Source organism: Accipiter gentilis, chromosome 11 (assembly GCF_929443795.1).
Source record: "Accipiter gentilis chromosome 11, bAccGen1.1, whole genome shotgun sequence".
In the NCBI taxonomy this organism is placed as follows: Eukaryota; Metazoa; Chordata; class Aves; order Accipitriformes; family Accipitridae; genus Astur; species Astur gentilis.
Window position 1 is genome coordinate 23,375,622 of NC_064890.1, and position 25,473 is coordinate 23,401,094.

General features: G+C 38.9%; 1 long non-coding RNA gene across 1 annotated transcript in view; it reads right to left on the bottom strand.

Moving 5' to 3' along the window:
- Positions 1-2,882: 2,882 nt before the first annotated feature.
- LOC126044526 (uncharacterized) overlaps positions 2,883-25,473 on the bottom strand; it is a 37,693-nt gene continuing 15,102 nt past the window's right edge. The window contains exon 3 of the long non-coding RNA XR_007507697.1: positions 2,883-2,960. This is a non-coding gene — a long non-coding RNA (uncharacterized LOC126044526). The remainder of the gene's footprint in view (positions 2,961-25,473) is intronic.

Genomic DNA, 25,473 nt, shown 5'->3' on the forward strand with positions numbered 1-25,473 from the left:
CAGGGGTGATCTAAGCACATCTAGGCACAGTGGCATCACTGAATTCAGTTAAAGGCACAAAGCAAAATATAAGGATATCTCCATTTCACATATTTCATGTATGCAACAGCAAAGACATTCCTGTTTTATCTTTTTCCTTTTCAGGAACAAAAGAATGTTCCCCTTACTTTGATATTGTATTGAGATGATTTTCCCCATTATTAGTCCCACCTACTATGACCTAACAGGCAATTAACAACCTTCTGTCTGGATGAGTCAGGATACTATTCATTTTTCAAGTACCCTAGCGGTACCATTCTGGAAAAAAACCATGAATACAGGTTCCTTTAAGGTAGTCAAGACTGACTTTGGAAAATCCTAGGTGGGTGTGAAAAAGGAAAGTTTAACTGGGCATTCTGCATAAAGGCAATATTTTGGTGGCACTATACTTTTGCTATACTTTTGTTAACCTGGGCAGTGTGAAAGCTATATCTAAGAAAGTGTCTGACTAACAAACAAACAAAAATTAGATAAAATAGATTATAATCTGTGAAATGATGCATTTGTCACTAAGACTTCCTTGTTTATGCAGTTGTGTGATGCAGGACTGTACTGGCAGTCTCAGTCATTCAAAAACTGGAAGTTAAGCCCCCAAAGCCTTGTCTTAAACAGATGATTTAAAAGAATGGGTTATATTTGCTAACTTACTGAAGGTTTTCTTTGTCATTTTGAAAAGCACGCTTAAAACAACACAGTGCAAAGCAGAAAAGATGCCTTATTTTTCTCCAGAAGTGGATAAACACACAACAGTAAGACATTAGCTGTCTACCTTAAATTTGCCTTCTTCAGTAAAACTGTTGTACCCCGGAACTAAGTAATCACGACTGCATATCAGTTACCTGCTGCAATGTGCTGTCTTGGTGCTGTATACAATGGTTATGAGGAAGTAAAAAGCACCCGATACTTATATGTAGCAAAATATGTAAATGCACTGCATACTGCTCTATTGCATTGGCACCTTGAAAGGGAGAGGTAGGCAGCCTGTTGCATGTGTGTGTAAAGTAAATGAATATTCTCTGATTCAGTGCTACAGAACATTGTGAAAAAGCTGAACTTGACAACAGAAGTTAATAGCAAAGGATTTTTATTGCATTGTTTAGTGTAGATGTTTGTGAAGAAATATGTGAAATAAGCAGATTTATATTGCTGCTGCTGATGCAGAACATATCTGCATTGTCTGCATTAAAGAAACAATTCAACGGAAGTTAACTCATGAGAGTATAGCACTCACTGTTGCGAAGATTAGCAAGAAATTAGTCATATAATTGGCTCTGTGGCTCTGTTGGCTCTGTGACACACCTGCAAGTGTCTTACTGAGCATATATAGTGGCAGCTATTGCTGTATTATGTTACTGATAGAAATAAACCTAGCGCTGATCTGAAGACCAGTATCGGAGTTGCTCTGGTTTAGGTGAAAATCATAAAGCTTATGTGGTGGGTTGACCCTGGCCAGCAACCAAGAAGCCACCCAGCTGCTTGCTCACTCCCCTTTCCCCTGGTATGGGGGGAAAATAGAAAGAAAGTGAAAAGACTCGTGGATTGAGATAAAGACAGTTCAATAGGTAAAGCAAAAGCTGCACATACGATGGAAGCAAAATAAGGCACTTATTAACTCCTTTTAATTTCCTGGAAAGCAGGGCCTCAGCACATGTAACGGTTAGTTGGGAAAACAAATGTGATAAACACAAGTGTCCACCTTTCCTCCTCCTTTCCTTGAGCTTTTATTGCTGAGAACAACATCGTATGGTATGGAATATCCCTTTGGCCAATTCAGGTCAGCTGTCCTGGCTTTGTCCCCTCCCAGTTTCTTGCCTAGCAGTAGCCTACTCACTGTGCAAGCGCTGCTCCACCATAGGCAAAACACTGGTGTGTTATTGACACTGCTTTAGTCACAGATCCAAAATGCACCACCATACAGGCTGCTATGAAGACAGATAACTCTGTGTGAACCAGACTCAATACAGCTTATCAAGACCGAAGGTATAGGGCATGAAGGTCCCATTAGAAATTTCCCCCCTCACCCCATCCATGCCCTTTCTGTCTGCTGCTTAAAAAAGTAGTGCTCTTGATAAGTGAAGGCATGGTCCTCATCAGTATCTGTCATTCTTCTCTGACAGAAAATGAGTGAAGGTTGTATACTGGTTTGTTGTAGCAAGACATCCTGTCTGCAGTCATCTGAATCCTTTCTGCAATATCAGATGTCACATCTGTTCTGCTGAAGAATGGTAATTCCATAGGACATGCTAAAGCAAATTGAGAAGGAGCGTAGGTTCAACTTTAATAAAAAAAGATGGTAACAGTACTTGCAATGTGTCACACTTTTATCTGATGTATGAAAGAAAATCAAGTGCCATATATAACCTCAGTCTTATTCATGTCAGTAGAAGTTACATATACAAAATTGCAAATGCTCAGCAAAAGTAACATGCACGAAAGTTATTTTATTATGTTAGTATCAAAGATGATTAGCAGAGTATAAATGATTAGCACAGATGATTAGTATTAATATGATGATAAAGCATAAGTTTTATGATTTAACAGTGGGGGTTTTGTTTATTGTAGGGTTCCAAATACTATCTAAATACTTGCACAGTATATCAGGGAATATGCGCTTCATGTCTATAATACCATAGCGGAGTGTAAATTCAGAAGTAGCTTTGGTATCATGAGCATTTTACATAGGCCTAGTTTTTAGATCACTCTGCTGGCAAATGAAATATGATGTTATTACCAGTGTAAGGCGGGGGACTGAATTTCCTTTCTTAGAGTTGACTGTCCCACCCAGAGTTGCCCTGGTGACACAATACTCACCATAGCCTTGCCCAGTTCCTAGAGTTATCACTGGACCTTCCAGGTATACATTCCCCTAAGGTTTTGAAATGCATCCTCCAAATGGAAATGGAACTTCAAGCTGGTTTAGCCTGGTTTTGAAAGGAAATCAGACATATGTACCTGCTTGCCTACCAGTGCTCTGCAAATAATGTTGACAATTCACAAATTTTAGTTACAATTGACAAGGGTATGGGGGTCTCTGAGGTAATTAAGTTTACATTTACAAAAATCACAAGCTGGGCAGGAGAGAGATATAGTTAATCTGGCGTCAAAAGAGCAGTTGCAGTTACCTGCTTTGCTTAGCCTGTTAGCTGCCCAGTCAGTGCTGACATGCAGATTGATCCATATGATCAATATATTAATAGTTTGGAGCCATTGGAAATGGGTGAGTTCTTCCTGCCCAGAGAGCAAGATAAGACAGTGGAGTGAGCTGGGGTTTTACTGTCAAACAGGAGAGTGAAAGAGAGGAGCTTCTGGCACTGCATTGGAAGTGATATTGCAAAGAATATGTGGAGTTAAGATTTGGGCTTGTTACTGCAGAGCGGTAAAGGGATGATGAAAACATCTGCAGGAAATCATGGTTCATTAGATTTGTTGTTCTCAGTAGGCTGGTTTATTCTTTCTTTCCTTCCTTACCTGAACATACCTATTCTCTTCAGTCTGTCTGACCACGCTCTTCTATCCTCTATATCTGGGTCCTTCAGATTGTGCACCTAAGAAACAATCCTCTGAAGACTTGTAAATCCTTCAACACCATTCACAATTTGAAGCATTTCTGAAACAATGGGGCATCTACCTGTGTCCTCCTTTTACTTACATTCACTGTATTTTTACCATAATTAGCACAGTATATGAAAAACAGAGTACCTTTATTCCTCAAAATAGGGGAAACTGGTTATTTTTTTAGATTTTTCGTAATAGCCAAAGCAGGGCAATAGTTTTGTAATAAAGAGGAAGGAGAAATGTAATGTTATTTTCCCCACAGTATCTTTCAAATATATTGTTCCTATAATGTAAATAAGCAAGGATCATTAATTCTTCTACCAAGTTTTTATTTACTTTTTATTGCTTACCCTAAAATGTAAATGTAATATGAGAAATTCAGCTCATTATTTGTCAGAGTTTTTATCTGTTTAATTTTCTTTAAGTCATATGTGTCTTGGATTACTTTGTACAAAACATGATTATTTCAACTGTTTTTACTCTATTAATGCAAATTTGTTTCATATTTTTCTAATATTAAATTCAAGATGGAATTAAAACATTAAGTTGTACAAATGAAAAAAACAAGGAAAAATTACCCTGTAAGCCAAAATGAAATATTAACAAAACATTTGAAAATAATGAATGCCTGCTGTAGAAAATTTTATGGAGTACAATCAGTATCTTGAGACAAATTATATATTTTGTTGTATTCTTGGAGCTGTTTATTTACACTAACCAGAAGAAATGTACTGCAACACATTTTTACTTGTAAAAATGTTTTTGTTTTGGGGTCCTATTATTCTCTAGCTTTCTTAAATATATATAGTAATATTAAAAAAAAAGAAAAAAGCAAGCTTTGCAAGAACTTTTTGTAAAAGCTCCAAAAGTTTTTAATTTACCTTGACAACACTTAAAATTATCTAAAAAAAGTTTAATGAACCGTATCATTACTTATCAATTATTCATAATATTACCTCATATGCAAATAAGACCACTTGTAAGCCAGAAGTTTGTAAAATGTGCATGGGAAAATGTATGATTGATGACTTTCTAAGGTGAAGGTTTTAAAATCTTTCAGGATAACAGCTTAATTAACCCAGAATCTTTGCTAGTGAGGGCCAGAAGGCAGTTGCATAGGGTATAGCTCTAATTACAGCATCAGGCGCATAAACTGTAGATCGGTTGCAGAGTCTACCTCACTTCCAGCCCCCAAAGCCTCCAGCAATAGCAACAACTTCTTCCTGCTCCTATCTGCTCACTTTGAACTTGAATGTTACTAATATGAGGCAGCTAAAAAATGCAGTGTTAGTAGCGGTCCTCCAACGGCAATACTGCACATGCAGCTCTCAAAACAAGCAGAGCCCACCTACTAATTGAGAGAATGCAAAAGGTCGTAGGATGTGGGTTATACAAAGAAGAGTGATGTGAAACATGAAGTCTAGGTGCTAGGAAATGAACTATATTCTGAACAGTCTATAATGAGAATTGTACTTGCACAAATACAAGCAGTAGGGTTAATGCAATTCAAGAAATTACTGTTCATTCTCCAGTGAGTTACTCCCCTTCATAATTCACTGACCATGACCTCTTACTCCATTACAGTGGCAAGTAAAATGGTTTATTTGAGCTTAATGCAGTCTTTATAGATTAAACTGTCACCTGAATAGGTCACAGCCTTAGGAGACTTTCCATCAGATGAGATATATTTTAAAGATTAATTTTCTTGCTGAAAGAAGGTAACAGTAATACTGTTTTTTAAACCTATTTATAATTGAGATGCTTTCTTTCCTATGTGTCTTGGTTAATGTAATTTTCTTGACAAGTCTTTTCATCTTGACTATTTTTAGAGCGTGTAATCCTCCATAAGTGATACAATAACTTTTTTTTCATGGCTACAGATTGTGACATGACAAACTTGATACTGTGGTCTATTAATGTCAATAATCTGAAGAAACATATGTTTTGAAGCAGAGCGCTGCTCATTAAAAATGCATAACACACAAATATATTCACCAGAGAACTAAAAAAAATTTCTTCACTTATAAAGCAATAAAAGAAATCCTTTTCTAAAATAATCAAATGTTTTTCAAAAGGAGGAAAGCAACCAGCCAAGATGCAAGACACAACAATTTTCCAGCTTAAAAGTGCTAAAACTTGCAAGATGTCATCACAGCTTTTCTTGAGACTTGCATTTCTTTTCCTGATAGAACTGGAAGCTGGAATTCTCCCTTTAATTTTGTTGGGGATGTATTTTAGCTTAAAGAACAGAGTCTGAAGGGAAATTAATCTTGTAGTATGGAAAAGATAAAATATAAAATAGGTAAAGAGGAAAGGAATAAAGCATCCTCCATATCCACTGGAGGCTGGACAAGAAATAGCCATAAATGCCAGCAAAGGAAATTTGGATTTAACATTGAGGATTTTTTTTAGCAGTCAGAATACATAAACCCCAAGAAAGTTTGCCAAAGGCAGTTGTGGTATTAGAGATTTTTAAGTATGGCTTAGATGAGAGGTTTAAAGAAGTTAGACAAGATTTTAAAGAAGAGGTTAAACAGCTGTGAGAAATTATTTAGATACAGTTGATTCTGATGAAAGAACTAGGTTAGTTAGGTGGCCTATTTGGGTCTCAGATTATTTGTTGAAAACAATTCCAAACAGACCTGTTCTGTCTATTGCCATCCCTTTCCAGGATAAGACTTAATGAGAGGCTCCTTCTCTCCAGGTTTAGGACTGGCCCTGGAAATACCGGTATCCCTAAATGGAAAGCAAAATGGGGACATTTTTGTACTGTCTTTGACCCAGTAGAGCTAAGCAAAATGTAATCCAGAATATGAAGCATTCCAAAGGTCTCTACCAGAGTTACAAAGAAATATATTTAATTTAGAATGTATTATTTCTTTGACTCTGAGAATTTGTTTTGTAGGCAAGGAAATGGTCTCTGTCACTGTCGTAGTTTAACCCCAGCCAGCAACTAAGCACCACGCAGCCGCTCACTCACTCCCCCCTATCCAGTGGGATGGGGGAGAAAATCAGGAAAATAAAAGTAAAACTCCTGGGTTGAGATAAGAATGGTTTAATAGAACAGAAAAGAAGAAACTAATAATGATAACGATAACACTAATAAAATGACAACAGCAATAATAAAAGGATTGGAATGTACAAATGATGCACAGGGCAATTGCTCACCACCTGCCAACCGACACCCAGCTAGTCCCTGAGCGGCGATTCCCTGACCCCCACTTCCCAGTTCCTAAACTTGATGGGACATCCCATGGTATGGAATACACCGTTGGCCACTTCGGGTCAGCTGCCCTGGCTGTGTCTTGTGCCAACTTCTTGTGCCCCTCCAGCTTTCTCGCTGGCTGGGCATGAGAAGCTGAAAAATCCTTGACTTTAGTCTAAACACTACTGAGCAACAACTGAAAACATCAGCGTGTTATCAACATTCTTCACATGCTGAACTCAAAACACAGCACTGTACCAGCTACTAGGAAGACAGTTAACTCTATCCCAGCTGAAACCAGGACAGTCACCCACCTTTCATTCCACACAACAAACATGCACAAGTTTGGTTTATTGAGAAATAGATTCAACCATGATGTAGAACTTTTCAGCATCATAATTTTGCTTCACTTTTTTGTTGCTATTGTTTTTAAAGGAATTAATTTGAGATCTTGGGGCCTGTTAGTTTGAGAGCTGAGTATCTGCTTTTTTTCTGAGTTTTTGTGTACTGAAGGTGAGGAATGGAAAGTTCAGTGAGATAAAACTCCTGTCCCTAGTCCCTCTGAGGGTATATTTAGAGTAAGGGAAGATAAAAGTTACAGCAGTTTGAACATTCATTGACTGAAGTAACTTCCTCTTCTCCAGGCTTAGTTTTGCTGTTTATGTGTTTACTCTTCCTGGGCAGATGGTGTGAGTCTATGGAGCAGCAGAAATTATACCACAGTTGTGTTAACACTCTTTTCATCTTTTCTTTGATGTTGCCAACTGTTTCATTTTAGTAAGGTTCTTGCCACTGGTGCATGATTTAGTTGAAACAGATTTCCAGAAATTTTCTGGAGAATAATACAGCAGTGAGGTAGAATCTACTTTTTGTGTATTTTTTATCCTTTGTCTCCTTGGAGAGGCTGACTCTTTGTTCCTTGGTAACTTGGTGCTGAATATCTTATTTTCCTTTCTTAATGGCGTTATCCTAGATACTACCTCTGGTCTTACCACACATGGATTATTCTAAAACTTGGAAAAGGACAAATGAGAAGAAAATGCACCTGCATTTTACATTGCCTCATAGATAAGGGATTTTCCCTTATCATATTAAAGTAATAATATTAGGTCTGGTTCCTTTCTTGGGCTTCATCTACATTTCTGATTTGCTTTGATGTAGCCCTAAGATCTGACCCACATCACGGAGGAATGGTCTGCAGATTTTAACATTAAATATTAAACTTTGAAAATAATGTGACCTTAAAAAATACACATTTCCCTGCTTTCAGAAATTTTCCAGATTATTCATTCCTAAACATAAGGTACACCACATAGTCTTGAAGAAAATGGCATCTGACAGCTTCAAAAAAATTGTGTAGGAAGGAAAAAATATATAATTTTAATTGTCAAAGCACTGCATTTGAGTGCTTCAAGATTTAACTGTGTCTACAGCATGCAGACAATGAGTGCATCAAAAATACATTATTGAACAGATATTTTCAAATTATTTTTATGCTTTGTTTTACTTAAAATTTAGTATTTGATCTCAACAAATATCTCACATTTAATCCATAACTAAAAAGTGAAAAAAAAAGAGTGCTTGTGCTTTGGGATTATTCTCTGCAGTATTTGGTGAAGGCAGGAATGTTCACAAAAATGTTAACTTTGACATGCAAAGTGTTGGAGAATATTTGATCAATCTATGTTTTGAATTTGTAAGTAAATCTTCAAATCATATTCTGGACTCTAAGAGCAGTACTTATACTGGCAGGAGTCAAATCCAATAGTATGTGACCCACATAAGTAATGAAATCTAATTGAAACTTTTCATATTGCAGATGTTATGAACTGCTTGCTTGTGAACAACCTTCAGAGCAAAACTCATTCATCTAATTATCCACTGGGTGACTCTGAATTACAAATATAATTGAGCAAACTGTAAGCTACTTTTCAACAACTCTTGAACAGAAAGATGCTTCATCCATCCAATTATTCACAATGTACTTGTTCAGCTGTAATAGCGGTGATATCTGCAGAGGTTCCCTCTGGCAAATTGTATCACTATTAATATGATGGCCCCATGCCTGCTAAGTTTATTCATATAAAACGCCTACTAACAACTCCTAATGCCTGCAGAATGTTGAAGCAAAGGTTGGGGGTTAGAGTGTCATGACTATGATGGAGAGCTGCAGACACGTTTGCAACGTCCATTGCTGCACAGCTTTTCGTGTCCATAAACACGAATGCAGTTTTGTGTTCAGTGACAGATTATCAGGCCTTTCTACAGCTTGCACCTCGCTATTACAAAGATTACAAAGGCTCTCCTTGCAATATTTCCTTTTTTTAAAAAATTATAGTATATATTTAGCACAGATGTATCGGAAGTTCTTGTGCTTTGCACAGGTGATGTGTGAGAGATGAGTCCAATCTTTAAGACCCTCAGGCCCAGACATCATGCACAGTGTACTTACACCTGTATGGACCCACTTGTAGGATGCTTCATTTGTGGTTCCTGCCTGTTGTTCTACGTCTGCTAGCAGGAGCAAATCTGCTTAAACTCCAAACGACGGAGTTTGGTGTAGGCTCTATCAACTTTCTGCTGGTTCCCGTCACATCAGAAATGTACTTCACACTTTCATATTTTACTCTAATGGTGTTGATTCTGGTTGATAAATGTTTAGATCATATAAGCATATCTTTTTCTTATAATTTCAAGATAACATACATCAACTTGTTTTCTCATTACTTTCCTTTGTTATCTTGTCTGACATCATAGAATCATAGAATCACTTAGGTTGGAAAAGACCTTCAAGATCATTGAGTCCAACCATCATCCATGCCTACTAAACCATGTTCTGGAGTGCCTTGTCTACGCGTTTTTTTAATACCTCCAGGGATGGTGACTCCACCTGGGCAGCCTGTTCCAATGTCTGACAACCCTCTCAGTAAAGAAATTTTTCCTAATATCCAACTTAAACCTCCCCTGCCACAACTTGAGGCCATTTCCTCTCGTCCTATCTCCAGCCACCTGACAGAAGAGACCAGCACCCACCTCACTACAACCCTCCTTTCAGGTAGTTGTAGAGAGCGATCAGGTCTCCCCTCAGCCTCCTCTTCTCCACACTGAACACTCCCAGTTCCCTCAGCTGCTCTTTATAGGACTTATGCTCCAGGCCCCCCACCAACTTGGTTGCCCTTCTCTGGACACACTCCAGCACCTCAATGTCTTTCCCATAGTGAGGGGCCCAAAACTGAACACAGGACTCGAGGTGCAGCCTCACCAGTGCCAAGTACAGGGGGACAGTCACCTCCCTGCTCCTGCTGGCCGCACTATTTCTGACACAGGCCAGGATGCCGTTGGCCTTCTTGGCCACCTGGGCACACTGCTGGCTCGTATTCAGCTGGGTGTGGACCAGCACCCCCAGGTCCTTTTCTGCTGGACAGCTTTCCAGCCACTCTTCCCAAAGCCTGTAGCGCTGCATGGGGTTGTTGTGACCCAAGTGCAGGACCCAGCAAAAATCATGATCTGAAGCCTGGTATTTCCATGTTTCATTATTCATGCCCTTTAATTCTCTAATTGTTTTCATCATGCTACCATCTGAATAAAAGTTGTATTCCCTTGAGAAGACAAGGGAGCTACTCCTGTTGGCAGCAGCAGAGATTACCGATTCTCAAAATTGTAAGTTTTGAATGTAACGCGTTGTGCTGGGTGCGGGTGCCCAGGTGCTGGTGACGGGGGCTGCGGGGCGGGCGGCCTGTGTGAGGAGAGGCCGGGGCTGCCCTGTGCCGGACACAGCTGGTTCCAGCCGGTTCCAGCCGGCTCCAGCCCGCCCATCCCGGGGCACTGAGTGAAAACGTATTTAACAAAGGGCAAAACGCTGCACGGCAGCGAGGAAAAAAGTGTGAGAAACAGCCCTGCGACACCACGGTGAGAGGAGGAGGCGGGGAGGAGGTGCTCCAGGAGCCGGAGCAGAGATTCCCCCGCAGCCCGTGGAGAGACCGTGGTGGAGCAGGTGGATATTTCCTGAAGGACTGCAGCCTGTGGAGAGCCCACACTGGAGCAGATATTCCTGAAGGACTGCAGCCCCATGGAAGGATCCACACTGGAGCTGGGGAAAAGTGTGAGGAGGAAGGAGCGGCAGAGAGGAGCTGTTATGGACTGACCGCAGCCCCCCGTTCCCCATCCCCCTGCGCCAATGGAAGGTTGGGGTGGGTGGAAGAGTTGGAAATGAAGGAGTGAAGTTGGGCCTGGGAAAAAGGTGTGGGTGGGGGGAAGGTGGTGTTTTATTTTGTCTTTGTTTCTCACTATTCAAATCTCTTTTAATTGGCAATAAACTAAGTTAATTTTCCCCAAGTTAAGTGTGTTGTGCCTGTGGTGCTAACTGGTGAGTGACCTCCCTGTCCTTATCTTGACCCATGAGCTTTTTTCTTGCCACCTTATTTTCTCCCCCTTGTTCTGCTGAGGAGGGGGAGTAGGAGAGCATCTGGGTGGGTGTCTGACAGCCAGCCAAAGTCAGCCCACCACACATGTAAACTCATGAAGTCAAAAGTACTTTCAGTTAACAAGCGTTTTTCTTTAAGTAACACTGAAAGTAAATTTATGACTGCTATTTATGAAATATAAAAAAATCTACATGCATCTAGGATCTAGTGTGGTTTGGATGAATATTCCATGTTTCTCAGCAGGTGGATACTTTCCACCATATTCTCCCTTTTGAGTTATCAGACTTCTTCAAGTTTATAATGCTACTTACGCAAGAATTGCAAGTGACAGGAAATCTGAAAAGTGATTACTGTGTGAATCCCTCCTCACTTGGTCCTGTCAAGTGACTACCTGAAGACCTGCCTTCAAAGAAGAAAATACATGGCAAACAAGGAAATGCTTTTCCGCTATAAAATCGATATGATTTTTTTCCCCATTGGATGTTACAACACGGGGTTTGCTGTATTCCACTGACAAGAAAATTTCCATGTTGAAAATACCCATATGATGTCAATGAAAGCAAGAACCGCGAAGAAAGATTTACTTTTCTGGAGCACAGAAGAAAGTGGGAACAAGAGACTACATCCTTTAACCCTGAATACTGAGTCTAGGCTATTTTAAGAACAACTGCTATAGGGTGATTCATGAGGTAGGTGGTCTTTTTTTTAAACTATATGGGATTTTATTTTTTAATGTTTGTAATTCTTGATTTCCATTTCTGTTTCTCTTTTTAGATACCTTTTATAATAAAGAAGGAAGGAATGGGAAAGCAAGGAGGTGCAGGACTGCACTGTGAAGGACACATTTGGGAAGGGAGGAAGAGAAGTCTTGAGTATTCTGGAGACATATATAAGATGAATATGTACTTACACAGCAACCTCATATGAAATATGCCATATAAGTAACAATTAATAATATATTCACTTTATGTAGTGAAAAGCTTGATGAACTGGCCAAACCCACCTCTCTGAAACACCATAGACTTTTAAAAGAAATATTATGCTACAGGGCTTCCATAGTTAGAAATATAAAACTTTGCACAGTCATCTGAAAGACTGATTTTAACAACAGTTTTACAGACCTGTTATTCCACTGGTATAGGTAGTATAATTCCATGCATAAATAATGCAAGTATTGGCCTTGAAACTTTTATCTTTTATTTCAAAGCCTTATTGTCCTTTTGCATATGGAATCTTTCATTAAAAAAAAAAAAAAAAATAAAAATCCTACCTGTCTAACTTCACTTTCGCACCAAGGCCATTTTATGCTGATGGAATTAAAAATTATGCTGGATTCTCAGTGTGGTTTATTCATTAAAGGGCCGGAGGATATTTGACAAAATACTTGATTAATAAAAGAACTAATTGTTTGTATCCAGGAATATAAACTTTACTATAGTTCATATTGTCTTGTAGTATGCTGAGACAAAGCTTACTCCCTGAAATGCAAAGTATTACTGAATCTTTCCTTCCCTCTGGATTTTGAAAAATGCTAAGGTTTGATAAAAAACTCACCAGCTGAGAAGGTGGAATACAGGGTCATAACTAAGAGCTTACAAATAATGTATTCTGCTTTTTCACTCAGCCTGACAACTCCTTACTGCATCACTGGTATTGGCTTTGTTCATATTAAACTGAATCCATTTATACCTTAAGGAAGGATTCCTACCTCTGGTGAAGTGCTGTAAACACTTCATCCCACTGAAGCTAATGGGACTGGCCTGAATTGCACACATGGTTTATCCAGCCCTTGGTCTGTAACTTTCCAAGCCAAAATATTTAGTTTGGGATTTACTCATGTGAGTGCTTTTAAAGCTTCATAAACAGTTAAACCAATGAATATTACTAAAAAAACTTTTTAAAAATTGCTTATCCTTTGGAAGAGAGCATATTCTAAAAAATATACATGTTTTATTGAACAAAGCTGTCTTAAAAATAATGTTGTTGAAGAAGAATTTGGGGAATCATCAAGAAACTCCCACCCCACCTTTCTGGGACTGTATATTAACACAGAATCTCTTTGGTCACTTAGGTTGGGGAAACAGGTTGGACTCCTGAAAGGCATCACACTCCCTAGATTTGTAAAGCTTATCCTCAACAGCAGTGAGGTGAAAGAGTGATAGCTTGTGTCAAAACAGTCAAGTGATGTTGCAGCTATACCTTTTGTGGTGTTGTATAAATAACCAGGATGGTAATATATGTGCTCACTGCTGTATATACTACAGATGTTGTCTGTGCACATGTCTGAAAAGTAATCATAATGAATACAGATGTTCATTGGTATTTAATAGTCCCTGCTATTTCCCTATTGGCCCCTTTTTCTGTTTTAATTCAGGAATGCATCATACAGCCCTATGTTGCCAAAGCACACAGGATGCAGAATATCTCATCTGTGGTGACTTCAATTACAGATGTGCTCTCTAAAGCTATCAGCTCCCACTGTTTTTTTTAAAAAGAGATGTTCCATAATGCAAGAGCAAATGGAACTTAATGATGGGAATGTCTCATATGCTTTAAACAAATTAAAGGAATTTATCTTCATACTCAGGATATGGGATAGCAATTTGGATAGTGTGGGGAATTAATTTCTGTAAATCTATTGCAGTAGTGGCTTTTAAAAGGATGTTGACGTTTTTGAGAAACTAAAGATAATACAGTCCAAGACAGGGAGACCTAAGGCTTTATGAAACCTTTCTTACCTGGATGTTGATCAGGAGCCATCCTAGACTAGGAACCCAGCTGTGAAATCTATACTGTCCACAGTACACCACATGATAAACATCTTTAGGAGCTGCATGTTTTTCAGAAATACAGCAGCAAATCAGCAAATGGTCTTAAAAGAATTGTCTGTGACTCTCATAAAAATACATGATGCTTTTATACATATGGTTGGCTCAAATTTAGTTGGGAAGCTAAATATGAGAAATAAACATAAACTCCAACAGGATTCAACGTAAGAACATACTGCATAATTTTAAAGAACCTGAAGACAGTTATAATGTCATCTATCTTTCAAAATATTACTGTTCCATTTGCACAGAAGAAAAGGACAGAGCTTTCTAATATTTCTGTATGCTTCTTTTTTCACACACAGCTTTTTGAGAATAGTATTTCTATATTATTCTGATCTTAAAAATTAAACAGAAATAACTACAGATAGTCCTGAGATGTGAGGTACTGGTAACTCACAAGACTATACTGCTGTGGGTAGCCCTTTTGTATTTTTCACAGGTAAAATCGGTGAAGTAAAACAGCTTTTCAGTGAAACAGTACTAAGAAAAGCCTTTAAACAATAAAATTTAAAAGATGCTAAAGGCATTTTCCTAGATGACAGCAGCAGCCGTGGAATACATCAAGACCTGGTTCCAGGCAATGCCAAGTGTAAGAGTTTATGCCCCATAAATTTCAAATTATGCTTAACTTCGTAGTCATGATTCATGGACTCTAACGGAAAATGTCCTTTTGGCTCTCACCACAGAATGAGTTTGACTCCTGCAGTGGATATGCACAAAAATGTGGCCAGCTGGCCTGGAGTCATGTTGTGTCTAGTATTGTCTGAGCCCTGCACATTGCACATTGTGGTAGGGGAAAAGGGGCTGCTTCTAGGCAGAAACAATCAGTGGATTGTCTTGAACTCCAGGCCCTTTCTTGCAGAATGGAAAACATTTTTGATACCCATTCCATTCAGAAAGCATTGAAGGAACTCAGCACCTTATAAGGTGGACTATGAGTGACTGGGAGAGATTTTTTAATAGATGAAAGTAGTAAACCAGAAGTTAACATGGAAGTGTATTACAAGTGAACATGCAGAATACTTCTTGGGGTACCTCCCAGGACCAACCTTGTCTCAAGGGTTGTCTGTATTCCAGGTTCTCCCCTCTATTGAAGCAATTGGCAGGAGCCATCCAGACCCAACATATTGTCCCTTGCACACCTTGCTGAGCATTTGGTTCCTCCACTGTCCTCGTACAAATAAGGCTAGCACAGAGGTCTGTGGTAATAGCCCTACTCCGACCCAGCAAATGCTAGGGTCTAAATAAATCCCTCAAACTGCAGTTATATATTAATGGACCAGGTTGTAGAAAAAGATAACAACTTTCATTAGATCAGTTGATATAGCTGGAAAAAACAGATGAGCTTTTGGATGGTTAAATTCTCCTTTCAACATGAAATACAAACTGGTTGTAAATGTTCTTTAGAGACTCATTTTTATCTTTAGGATGTCACAACTATTGCTTCTGCTTCTTGCTGCTTCTGCTTACTGCTATGATGTCTTTTACATTTGAAATAGTCCTAACATGACCTGCTTATGATCTAGACTCAATTTTGAGAGATTACATAGGATTCAAATGGTACATATATGTTGTGCTAATTCTTTATAGCAGGTAAATAATTGGATATTAACTACATTCGTTTGAAAACCTCAAGAGACTCTAAAAACAGCCACAGAGGGGCAGCAGACATTTACACTCAAATGATATGATGCTTGTATGCTTTCTCACCAGTTCTGTTTTCTGTTTAATGAGAAAAACCCCAACAACCCTGGAAAATTGTCAAGCTAGTCTTTTCCTTTGGGAAGCACAATCTCCTCTTCACTTGCTTCCTGAAAACGTGATAAAAAAAGTAGGGTAAAAATGCATACTTACAGGCAAAAACCTTTATAATTTTTTTTATTAGTATTTTTTCCAACCGTCTTTTTCAAGGAGGTCTTGTGCCTAATATTGAAGGCTAGGCCTATTATATTACCCCTATAGCTTTTGATTTTCAGAGATAATGTTAAACGAACACACAAAAAATTACTCATCCTCACTGGCAGAGAAATTGCTGGCTTTTGTTGTTTGATACTAAAGGTATCAAACAAAAGCTCTGAAAACTCCTTGAACAAGTAATTTCCTGTATAAGAGATATTTTTTACTAGTGATAAGAAGTAAAGATTGAAAGTCAGTTCCAGTATAAGCCTTCTACAGTGTAAGAGAAACAACAAAAAAATCATGTTTGCAAACATCTTTGCCTATTTGTTGATTTTCTGGATAGAAACTTGAAGAAATTTTACTTAAAATTTAATTTTTTATTATGTTTTTTTCTGTCATTTACATTGTGATTTCTTTGTTCTACTGTAGAAACTACTGTTTGCAATAGTGGACATGCAACTAGGAGGTGATTATTTTATAAAATTTCAGATAATTATGACTCCATTTAAAAACAGTAGCTTATGTCACTTGCATATGTAAGTATCAGTAGTCTAACTTGAATAAGATCTTACCATAAGCTTCAAGTAATGTACAAGCTTATGTATCTTTTCCTGAAACAGGCCTACTTAAAATAGCTGATATGCAACATTTCATTTTCTGCACGTGATTTATTGCGATGTTTGTGTTGCTGTTATAGACTTTTAAATAAAGGCATCCTGGATTTTTGCTCTTTCATTTTCAGCAATTTAGTTTTTCCAGAATGTGACTATATAAGCTGAAAATTCTTATGTTTGTTCACTCGGATATGAACATTTCTCCAAAGTTAAAAGGAAATCCATTCAGTTCATTTTTAATGATCTGAATATTGTGAGAACCCTGTGGTTTTCATGGTTTCAGAAAATTGCTCAGTTGTTATTTCTTCTTGGATAACTCAGAAATCTGTTGAATGTAATACTTCAAACTTGGCATGAACAAAATTACTAAGTTGAAATATGAGGTTTACTAAATTTAAATTGAAATGGCAAAAAACCTCAAGCTCTGTGTATATAAGCTCTGCATATAACACACTCCACATACTCAGTATGTATTTTTCTCCTAATATCTTCAAATTTTGATTCTGCAGGCACTGATACCCACATATCAATGCAAGACAGAGTCATAACTGTGCACAAAGAGGCAAATAATAAGCTTATTACTGTGCCTGAGCAGCGAGGCTAACAAAGTCCATGCAGGAGGTATTGCTCTTCTTTTAGCTATGTTAGAACAATAAATTACACCACAGGTGTTTTCCCCAGTCCAATGTCTTCTTGAACTGTCCCTGTCTATGTGCTGCTCATGTGGACTCTGTTCAAGCCAGAAGAAAACTACAATGTTATTCCTTTTTAAGAAGGACTTTCACCGTGTTAAAACACTGAGGATGCTGACAAAGGTGCTGCTAAGAGGGAGCAAAGATTCCTTTTCCAGTGTAAAAAGTGTTGGCTGCACTGAGGGTACAACTTGTCTCTGTCTCTTTCCCCTCTATTTTTCATGATTTGCAAAAACCCATGTTACTCTCCAAATGTGATATTGTACCACAAATGAAAAGACAGGTGAAAAATCAAGTGATGCATTTCCTATGACCTGCTTCAGAAGGTTTGTTTTAAGGTTTATCTTTGCCGAAACAGTTAGTTCAGATAAATTTGAGTTAACTTTCTTCCAGGCAGCTTACCTACTCTGACTAAAGAGCAGTGACTCCACCAGCCTTGCTAAAGTGAGAGTAACCACACTTTGTGATGATAAAGCTCCAAAGAGTGATTTGATTAGCACCTCAAAATTTTAGCAGTTGGATTAAACTAGCCCCTGCTGGTACAATCTCAGTACATGTATCTGCATGGATTTACTATGCACCTACTCCTCTACAGTATATCAGTGTAATGATTTCCCATCCTCTGTTGGTTCTTCACTCGTAGTGTGACCCTTTTCTTTGGGTTCTTAGGGTAAACCAGATCAGTGCATTGAATAGCTGTTCTTGTTGCCAAATTGTGTTTCAGTTGCATCAGTGAACTGGTCCAGTTTTCCACACAGCCTTACAAACCATTGGGTCAGCACAACTAAGACTGCAGTAAATAAATGTCTAATGCTGGTGAAGATGATTCCTTAAGGCCTCATGGCTGCCAAGAAAAAGGTGCATGGGGTCACGCCCTAAATGAGCATTAGGAACATTCAAAAGCTTCAGCCAAATCCCATCAAGGTTATGGCACTAATGGACACATGAACAATGGCTTGAATGTAGAAAACTGGAGCAAATCACACTTGTGACAGCTGCTTACAATAAAGTAAGCTGTGCCTCTGAAAACACGAGAAATAAACAGGCTGTGTATTGAAAGGTGTACAATTAAAATGTGACAAAATTGCCTCTGATTCATCCAAGGGTAAATTTGTCACTGCTAGAGCAGGGCCATACTGTTTCCAGAGGTTGAATCATGTTTGTGGCTTTTAAAATCTTGAACAGCATAAAATACTAGTTAACTCATTCATGTATCCATGGTTTCTGCTGGATCTGTGGATATTGCATTCACTGTAGAAATACAAAATTACTGGTAAGGTAGGTAGCCCAGGTACTTCTAGTTACCTGGGCAATCAGCCAGTAATTCTGTGGAAGCTATCCACTGAAATGCTTATCCAGCATTTTCAGCTATTGTTAATATTTGCAGCATCATCAAAGAGAAAAAACTGATTACAGCTAAAAGTAAATGGGTGAGAAGAAGCCCTCAGAAATGGAAGGATGGGAGGAAACATTATAGAAAATTATGCAGAAAGTACATGTGGCTCCATGCAGTATGACTTACTAAAGAGCATTAATATGCACTTGAAGGACTTCCAACGAAGAAATTCAGTCCAAAGTATGTTGGATGTCTTTTATGCACCAATTGTTAGAATGACTAGAACCAGAAGTGAGGTTTGCAGTGACAGAAAAAAAGTGGTAATAGAGGGTCTCACAGGCCTATAAAGTTTTTTGGTAAGAACAGAAGCACCTTCTCCACAAACGCACATTAGTCATGAGTAGGGCATGCAAGTGGGTTCACTGATTTGAGGATCTCTGCTGAACCAGAAGTGGAAAAAACTGTGCTATTGTAGATGATGTGCATTTGTTCCTGAATCACTTGCAATATCCTTTCAATTAATATATAGATGTTGTTTACCAAATGGCTTCGATGAGCAGATTTTATTCTAGCTTGTTAATAACCTGCTCAAACATTTGCTGTTAATTGTTTCATGGTTGTGAAATACAAGTTTCTTTGTTACTGCGTCTGTGCCACAAGCTAATTGTAGCCGTCTACTTTTATGCTAGAGTATCAATTGCTGAACAAACTTGTTTACCTGTAACAGTATCTTATGAAGAGCAGCAATTTCTCAAACACTGCAATGAGCAAAACTCCCTTTCCATAAATGCTAAGAAACAGTTAATAACAAGGGGCACTAAAAGCATCGCAAAATCCAAATGTTTGGAATTCAGATGAAGGCTTATGAATACTGCCTTACTAAATGCCATGCCACATTTATGACTTCAGGGCAAAATATATGAACACCAGACAATGTGAACATATTAATTAATGCTAATTACATCTCTGCAGTACAGATGGGCTCTATTCTCTTGACATGACTATGTAATATATTTGGCATAAATGTCAGTTAATGTATTTACTCAGAAAAAAATCTGTAGTTTGCAAATACACAATCAGCTGTCTTTTATTTGTGAAGACGTTATGTGCTACAGCCCATACACGTTGACCTGCAATGTGAATAGTGCAGATTTTAACCACCATATTTACTCTGTTACAATGACTCCCAGGGATCCTTAAGGTTTTTGCTGTTCCTGCTGTGTGACTATTAGTACAGCACAGATGCAGGTGCAGTACCAGCAGGGGCTGCATAGCTTCCTCTGTGTCACGTAACTGAGGATGAAGGGGAGGAAAAATTTTCCCCTTCAAAATCCACCCTCTGAAATCCACCCCTGGTACAAGTACTAAGCCTAACTCAGATACTTCTGCACCACTTCTACTGTTTCGAGTGTATATTCCTACACTGTATACATACCTCTTTGTACCAGCTGGTTGTACTCACTGGTGTGGATAGGAGGTAGGATTTCTGTCTTCCTGCATCTCTGTCCCTTTGGAGTTCTGAGCATCACCATTACTATCTCCAACAAGTATTCTGTTCATAGAATCATTGAAACAGAATGGTTTGGGTTGGAAGGGACCTTTAAAGGTCATCTACTCCACCCCCCCACAATGATTTCACTAGATCAGGTTGCTCAGAGCCCTGTCCAACCTGACCTTGAATGTTTCCAGGGATGGGGCATCTACCAGCTCTCTGGACAACCTGTGCCAGTGTTTCATCACCCTCACTGTAAAAAATGTCTTCCTTATATCTAGTCTAAATCTAACCCCTTTTAGTTTAAAACCATTACCCCCTGTCCTATCACAACAGGCCCTGCTAAGAAGTTTGACCCCATCTTTCTTATAAGCCCCCTTTAAGTACTGAAAGGCTGCAATAACATCTCCCCGGAGCCTTCTCTTCTGCAGGCTGAACAACCCCAACTCTCTCAGCCTCTCTTCGCAGCAGAGCTGTTCCATCCCTCCAGTCATCTTGATGGCCCTCCTCTGCACCTGCTCCAACAGGTCCATGTCTTTCCTGTGCTGAGGACCCCAGAGCTGAATGCAGTACTGCAGGTGGGGTCTCACAAGAGCGGAGCAGAGGGGCAGAATCCCCTCCCTCAACCTGCTGGTCACGCTTCTTTTGGTGCAGCCCAGGATGTGATTGGTTTTCTGGGCTGCGAGTGCACATTGCTGGGTCATGTCCAACTTTACATCCACCAGTATGCTCAAGTCGTTCTCCTCAGGGCTGGTCTCAATCCCTTCACCCTCCAGCCTGTGTTGATACCAGGGGTTGCCCTGACACAGGTGCAGGACCTTGCACTTGGCCTTCATGAACTTCATGAGGTTCACATGGGCCCACTTCTGGAGCTTGTCCAGGTCCCTCTGGATGGCATCCCGTCCCACAGGTGTGCAAACTGCAGCACTCAGCTTGGTGTCAGTGGATCAGGGAAGCATAAGGACTGCAGTTGTGTTGAGCCTTTGCATGCAGACACAGAGTAGTAAAAAGCTATCCAACAGTGAACTTAAATAGACAAAATAAAGATAGGCCATTTTTACAGTTTACTGTTATATTTTCCAAGGTTTGGGATTGGGTAGCTATTTGTCCTTGCTCTGTAATGTCCTTGTAAAGTCTCTGCAGAGTGTTTCAGCAATGCCATGAATGAGAAGAAGAGGTGCCTCTTGGATGAATGGGGGTTTTAATTCAAGAGATACTATGTTTATTTAGGCATGGAAGCAACATGTGTGCTTCTGTGTGCCTCAGTATGTTGGTAAAGTATAATATCCCAATATACAGTGATATACAATTCCATATAAGAAAATGCAGTTATTTGTAGGCTAGCTTCTGTCCTTTCTTTCCTGTGTAATTTGTTTTCCTTTTTTCTACTTTTTTTCTTTTGGCAACATAAATTACCTTTCCCTTTGGAGCAGGCATAGGTGACAAACATTAGATTTCAGGTGTTCGAGAAATACAATATATTAATTGTGAACCTGACATTCACTAATTGTCTGGCAAGCTATTACTATCTAATTCTAAAAACATCTCCAACTCTCATTAGTTGAAGAGTTACAAAAGCATTTCTATGAGCAGTAATGTACTCCACTATGGATGGTTAAAATAACAAAAGCAGCATATTCAAGAGGTGGTGTCATTCTGTCTTTAACAAAGGTGTCCTCTAAGATGTGCTGGTTTTTTAAGTCCTGACTCTGCAGATCAGTTTACTAGTGCAGGCTCCCATGTCTATGCAGGACACATTCAGCAATGGGCCCATTCCATGTAATTCATTCCAGTTCCATGCCAGTACTGGTCTGCATTACAGCACTGAGACTGAACACATACTTAGAACTCCTCTTCCAGTATAACCATAACTAAAAGATGCTGGTTAATTTAGCTTAATATAACATTATGTATTACACTAATTTCAAGTAAAACATCTTATTAAAAGATTATTAAAACAGGCGATTAAAAAGACACTAAAATGTTATTGGGCACTTTTCCACTGACTTAATCAACCTGATGCCTGTGAGCTTGGCTTGAAACAGGCATGTAAAATTAGGCCTTCAGCATTTGTTTCATGACTAGCAATTATTTTTAATACTTAGAGGAGATATTCCAGAGCTCTTAGGAGATGACAGTTTGACAGTAATAGTTCTCCTCAATATCTTAGGTGTTTTGGAAATGCCTCTCTTTAACTGGTTTTAAATGATTATTTGCAGCACAGAAAGCTTCAGTATGGAGCTCATTCGTCATTATTTCATCATTCTACAGTTTAAGGCATACTGGATATGTCTCCAATATTTCCTAGACTGTTAGTTCACATTGAACAAGATTCTTAGTCTTTCCCTTCTTTCATTTGTACTACTGTAATCAACACCACCTTATCTTACAGCATACAACCTAGTATCAGATGCCTTCTTTCTCTATACACAACTATTATGTATAAGAGTTGCAATATTTTTTCTCTGACTCTCTCTGATGTGTATGTATCCTCTTCTAGTGAGAATGACAGCTAAACCTGTAGTGTAAGATAAGAGCATACATTTTTCTCTGAGTTTTCTTTTCCTAATCTTGATCCTACTGTTTCTTGATCACATTCCTCCAAAAGAACATTTTTTGTGACATTGACTATGTGGCCATTCTCCATGGGTTTCTCCTCCATCAGAACCTACTTATAACTAACACTATTTTCCAGCCAGCTTTCTCATATTCCCTATCAAAATGTGGATATCTACATCTGCTTGTGAGTGATAGCAGCCTACAGCACTGCCTTGCTGAGATTTCAGAGAAGCACCTTACTTGTTATGCTCCAGCTTCCCTGCATACTGGGGAGGAAATTTTGTGCATATCTGGAACCACTTCAATAGCTACAAGTCCCTTCTCAAGGTTCTTCTTTTGCATAGTATTTGCTAAAAGACTGGACACTGTCAGGTTAGCGGGCTGTGACCACTGTCTCATTGTTTCCTGGTCCCATCTCTGTCAGCAACCATCTCTTTTGTGGCTCTTCTGTCCTTCATCTCTTTTTGGGAAGGGACTGATTTTTGTTAGGTTGGTACAAGCCAAAGTTTCCTGCTACCAAAATCTGAATGAATAGTAATAGTGCCTAATTATATCAAATATTTGAACAGTTCTATTTATCTTTGAATCATGTAGCTAAAACTTCTGGTGCTGTTTTTCTGCTCACAATATAGTTGTTCTAGTTCTACAATGGAGGCCAAAGGGCTAGACTGTGAAGTGTGCAACAAAGAACTGAAAAACACTCACCATCTGTCATCTGAAACACTTCCAAGAAATATAGCAGTGGAATTAAAAAAAAATCAAACAGTAAAAACAGTAAGTAGTGATTGCTTATCAATTCACTTGCAAAATATAATGCAAACAAATTCCTTCAAATGGAAAATTTTGATTTATGTGTACACTACTAAAATGAGGTACTATACTGCATGCAAATTTTATCACCTGATATGACAATGTGACATGACATTGGAGATAACACTATGCCTGCTGTTGCAGTAGAACCCTATTATTCATATCTATTCATTATTTACCATTATCTAGTAGGTATTAAGAGGGATCTTGTGTGTCAGGATTTCAAAGCATTTTACAAACATTAGCAAATCAAGCATACATTGTCTCTGATCAATGTAATTCAACAGATAGATAGCCCACGAACTGAATGTACCACACAGTAAACTTCCATATGTCTGCTCTTCTTTCTCAGAGGGGATGGGAAAGGCTGTCTAAGTAGCAAACACTTTCCAAACACTAAAATACTCCTTCCTGCACTTGCAGACCTGGCATCTGCTGCTCTGCCCCCTTTTCCCTTACCTTGGTGACAGCAGAAAACTTTGTGGTGCCCCTCTCCCCACCCCACAGTAGCATTCAGTCAATGAAAGCAGTGGAGGTTGTAACCATTCACCTTCTACTGCTGGAAAGAAAAAGGCAATGTTTTGTATGGGATAGAGAGAGAAGGTCCTTGTGCATATTTGTCAGGATATAGCTACCTGAAGAATGAAGGATGAGTGTACGTACTTGCCTGCAAGTTAGCAGGAATCTTCACCAGAGCTAACACTAAAACTCAGGTCCAGAAGACAAACTGGAACTCCCTCTTTCTGATGGAATGTGTGTGAAAGGATGTTTAAAAAAGGAAAGTTCTTGAACTCAGTTGATTAGATATACAAGTTCATGTATCAAGTCATGAAAATCTCTATGAATTTACAGGAATCAAAACGAAGATCAGAATAAGACCTTAAGAAACAACACTATAACCTTAACTTATGGTACATAACATCTTAATTTTCAAAAGTGTTGCAACAAAACTACATCTATGATATTGCTGCCTTCCTTTCCTCCAAAATTGATACAGTGTGCTTAACGGTGCAAAGGAGCCTGAGCACCTTAGACCGGACTGCAGAGTAGTTAGCACACTGACCTGCATTGCTGAGCAAAAGAGCTAAACCTAAGGTTCCTGAGACCCTTGCTTTGCCAGAAAGTATGCATCTCAGTCAGGGTTGCAGGAAAGCATTGCCTGGCCATTTCTGGAGTGGGGTACCTAAGCTAGCCATTAAAAAAAAAATAATGTCAGGAGTTAGGGATTTTTATTATTTTATGGGAAAGGTGAAAGATACTTTGCTTGTGTTCTTTTTACAGCATTTACTACCCTAATGTTTAGCACATCTGCCAAGAACATAGGGACCTAAAGCCACTTCTGGCTCCTTCCTTCAAGAATTTGGTAACACAGAATAAAAAATTATGACAGGTCCTTGGCATTGTGAGTGAGCACATATAGTTAAATGCAAAGAAAGATGAGAGAATAAGAAACATGATTTTATGTCTCTTAAGCAGTTAAAGAAATCTGGGGGTTTGTATTACAATTTTGGATCTCATATGCTTACCCTGAATTCAAGTGAGTTGCCTTTGCTTGTGTAAGATAGGTGAAGTCCCATGGAATCACTAGGAAATGGGATCTGTGAGTTTAGCTCTTCTGTGGTTCTGAATACAGTTTGAAAGAGCTCATCCTTGTTCCTACATTGCTTCTCTGCAGCTTACTGTTTCTGTCTCTAGTCAGGGAGCTTGGACTCTTGTAAAACAATCTTAGCCCAAGCTCCATGACTGGAGACAGAAATAATTGTGGGAGAGGAAAGAATTAAGACATGAATGCCATTTGGGACAGCTCCCAAGTGACTGAGGGAACTGAACTTCATCTTTCTTCCAGGTCCTACCATAAGGGCATGCTCTCCTTGTCCATGTTAGTTCATACCAAAGGGAAACCCCTTGATCATGAGAGACAACCTGTCCTTGCCCCTCGCACATCCCCTTCCTCCTCTGTTCCTCATCAGGTCACTTCATAGTTCTTGCATGGTCCTGGAGCTTGTCTAAGGCACTG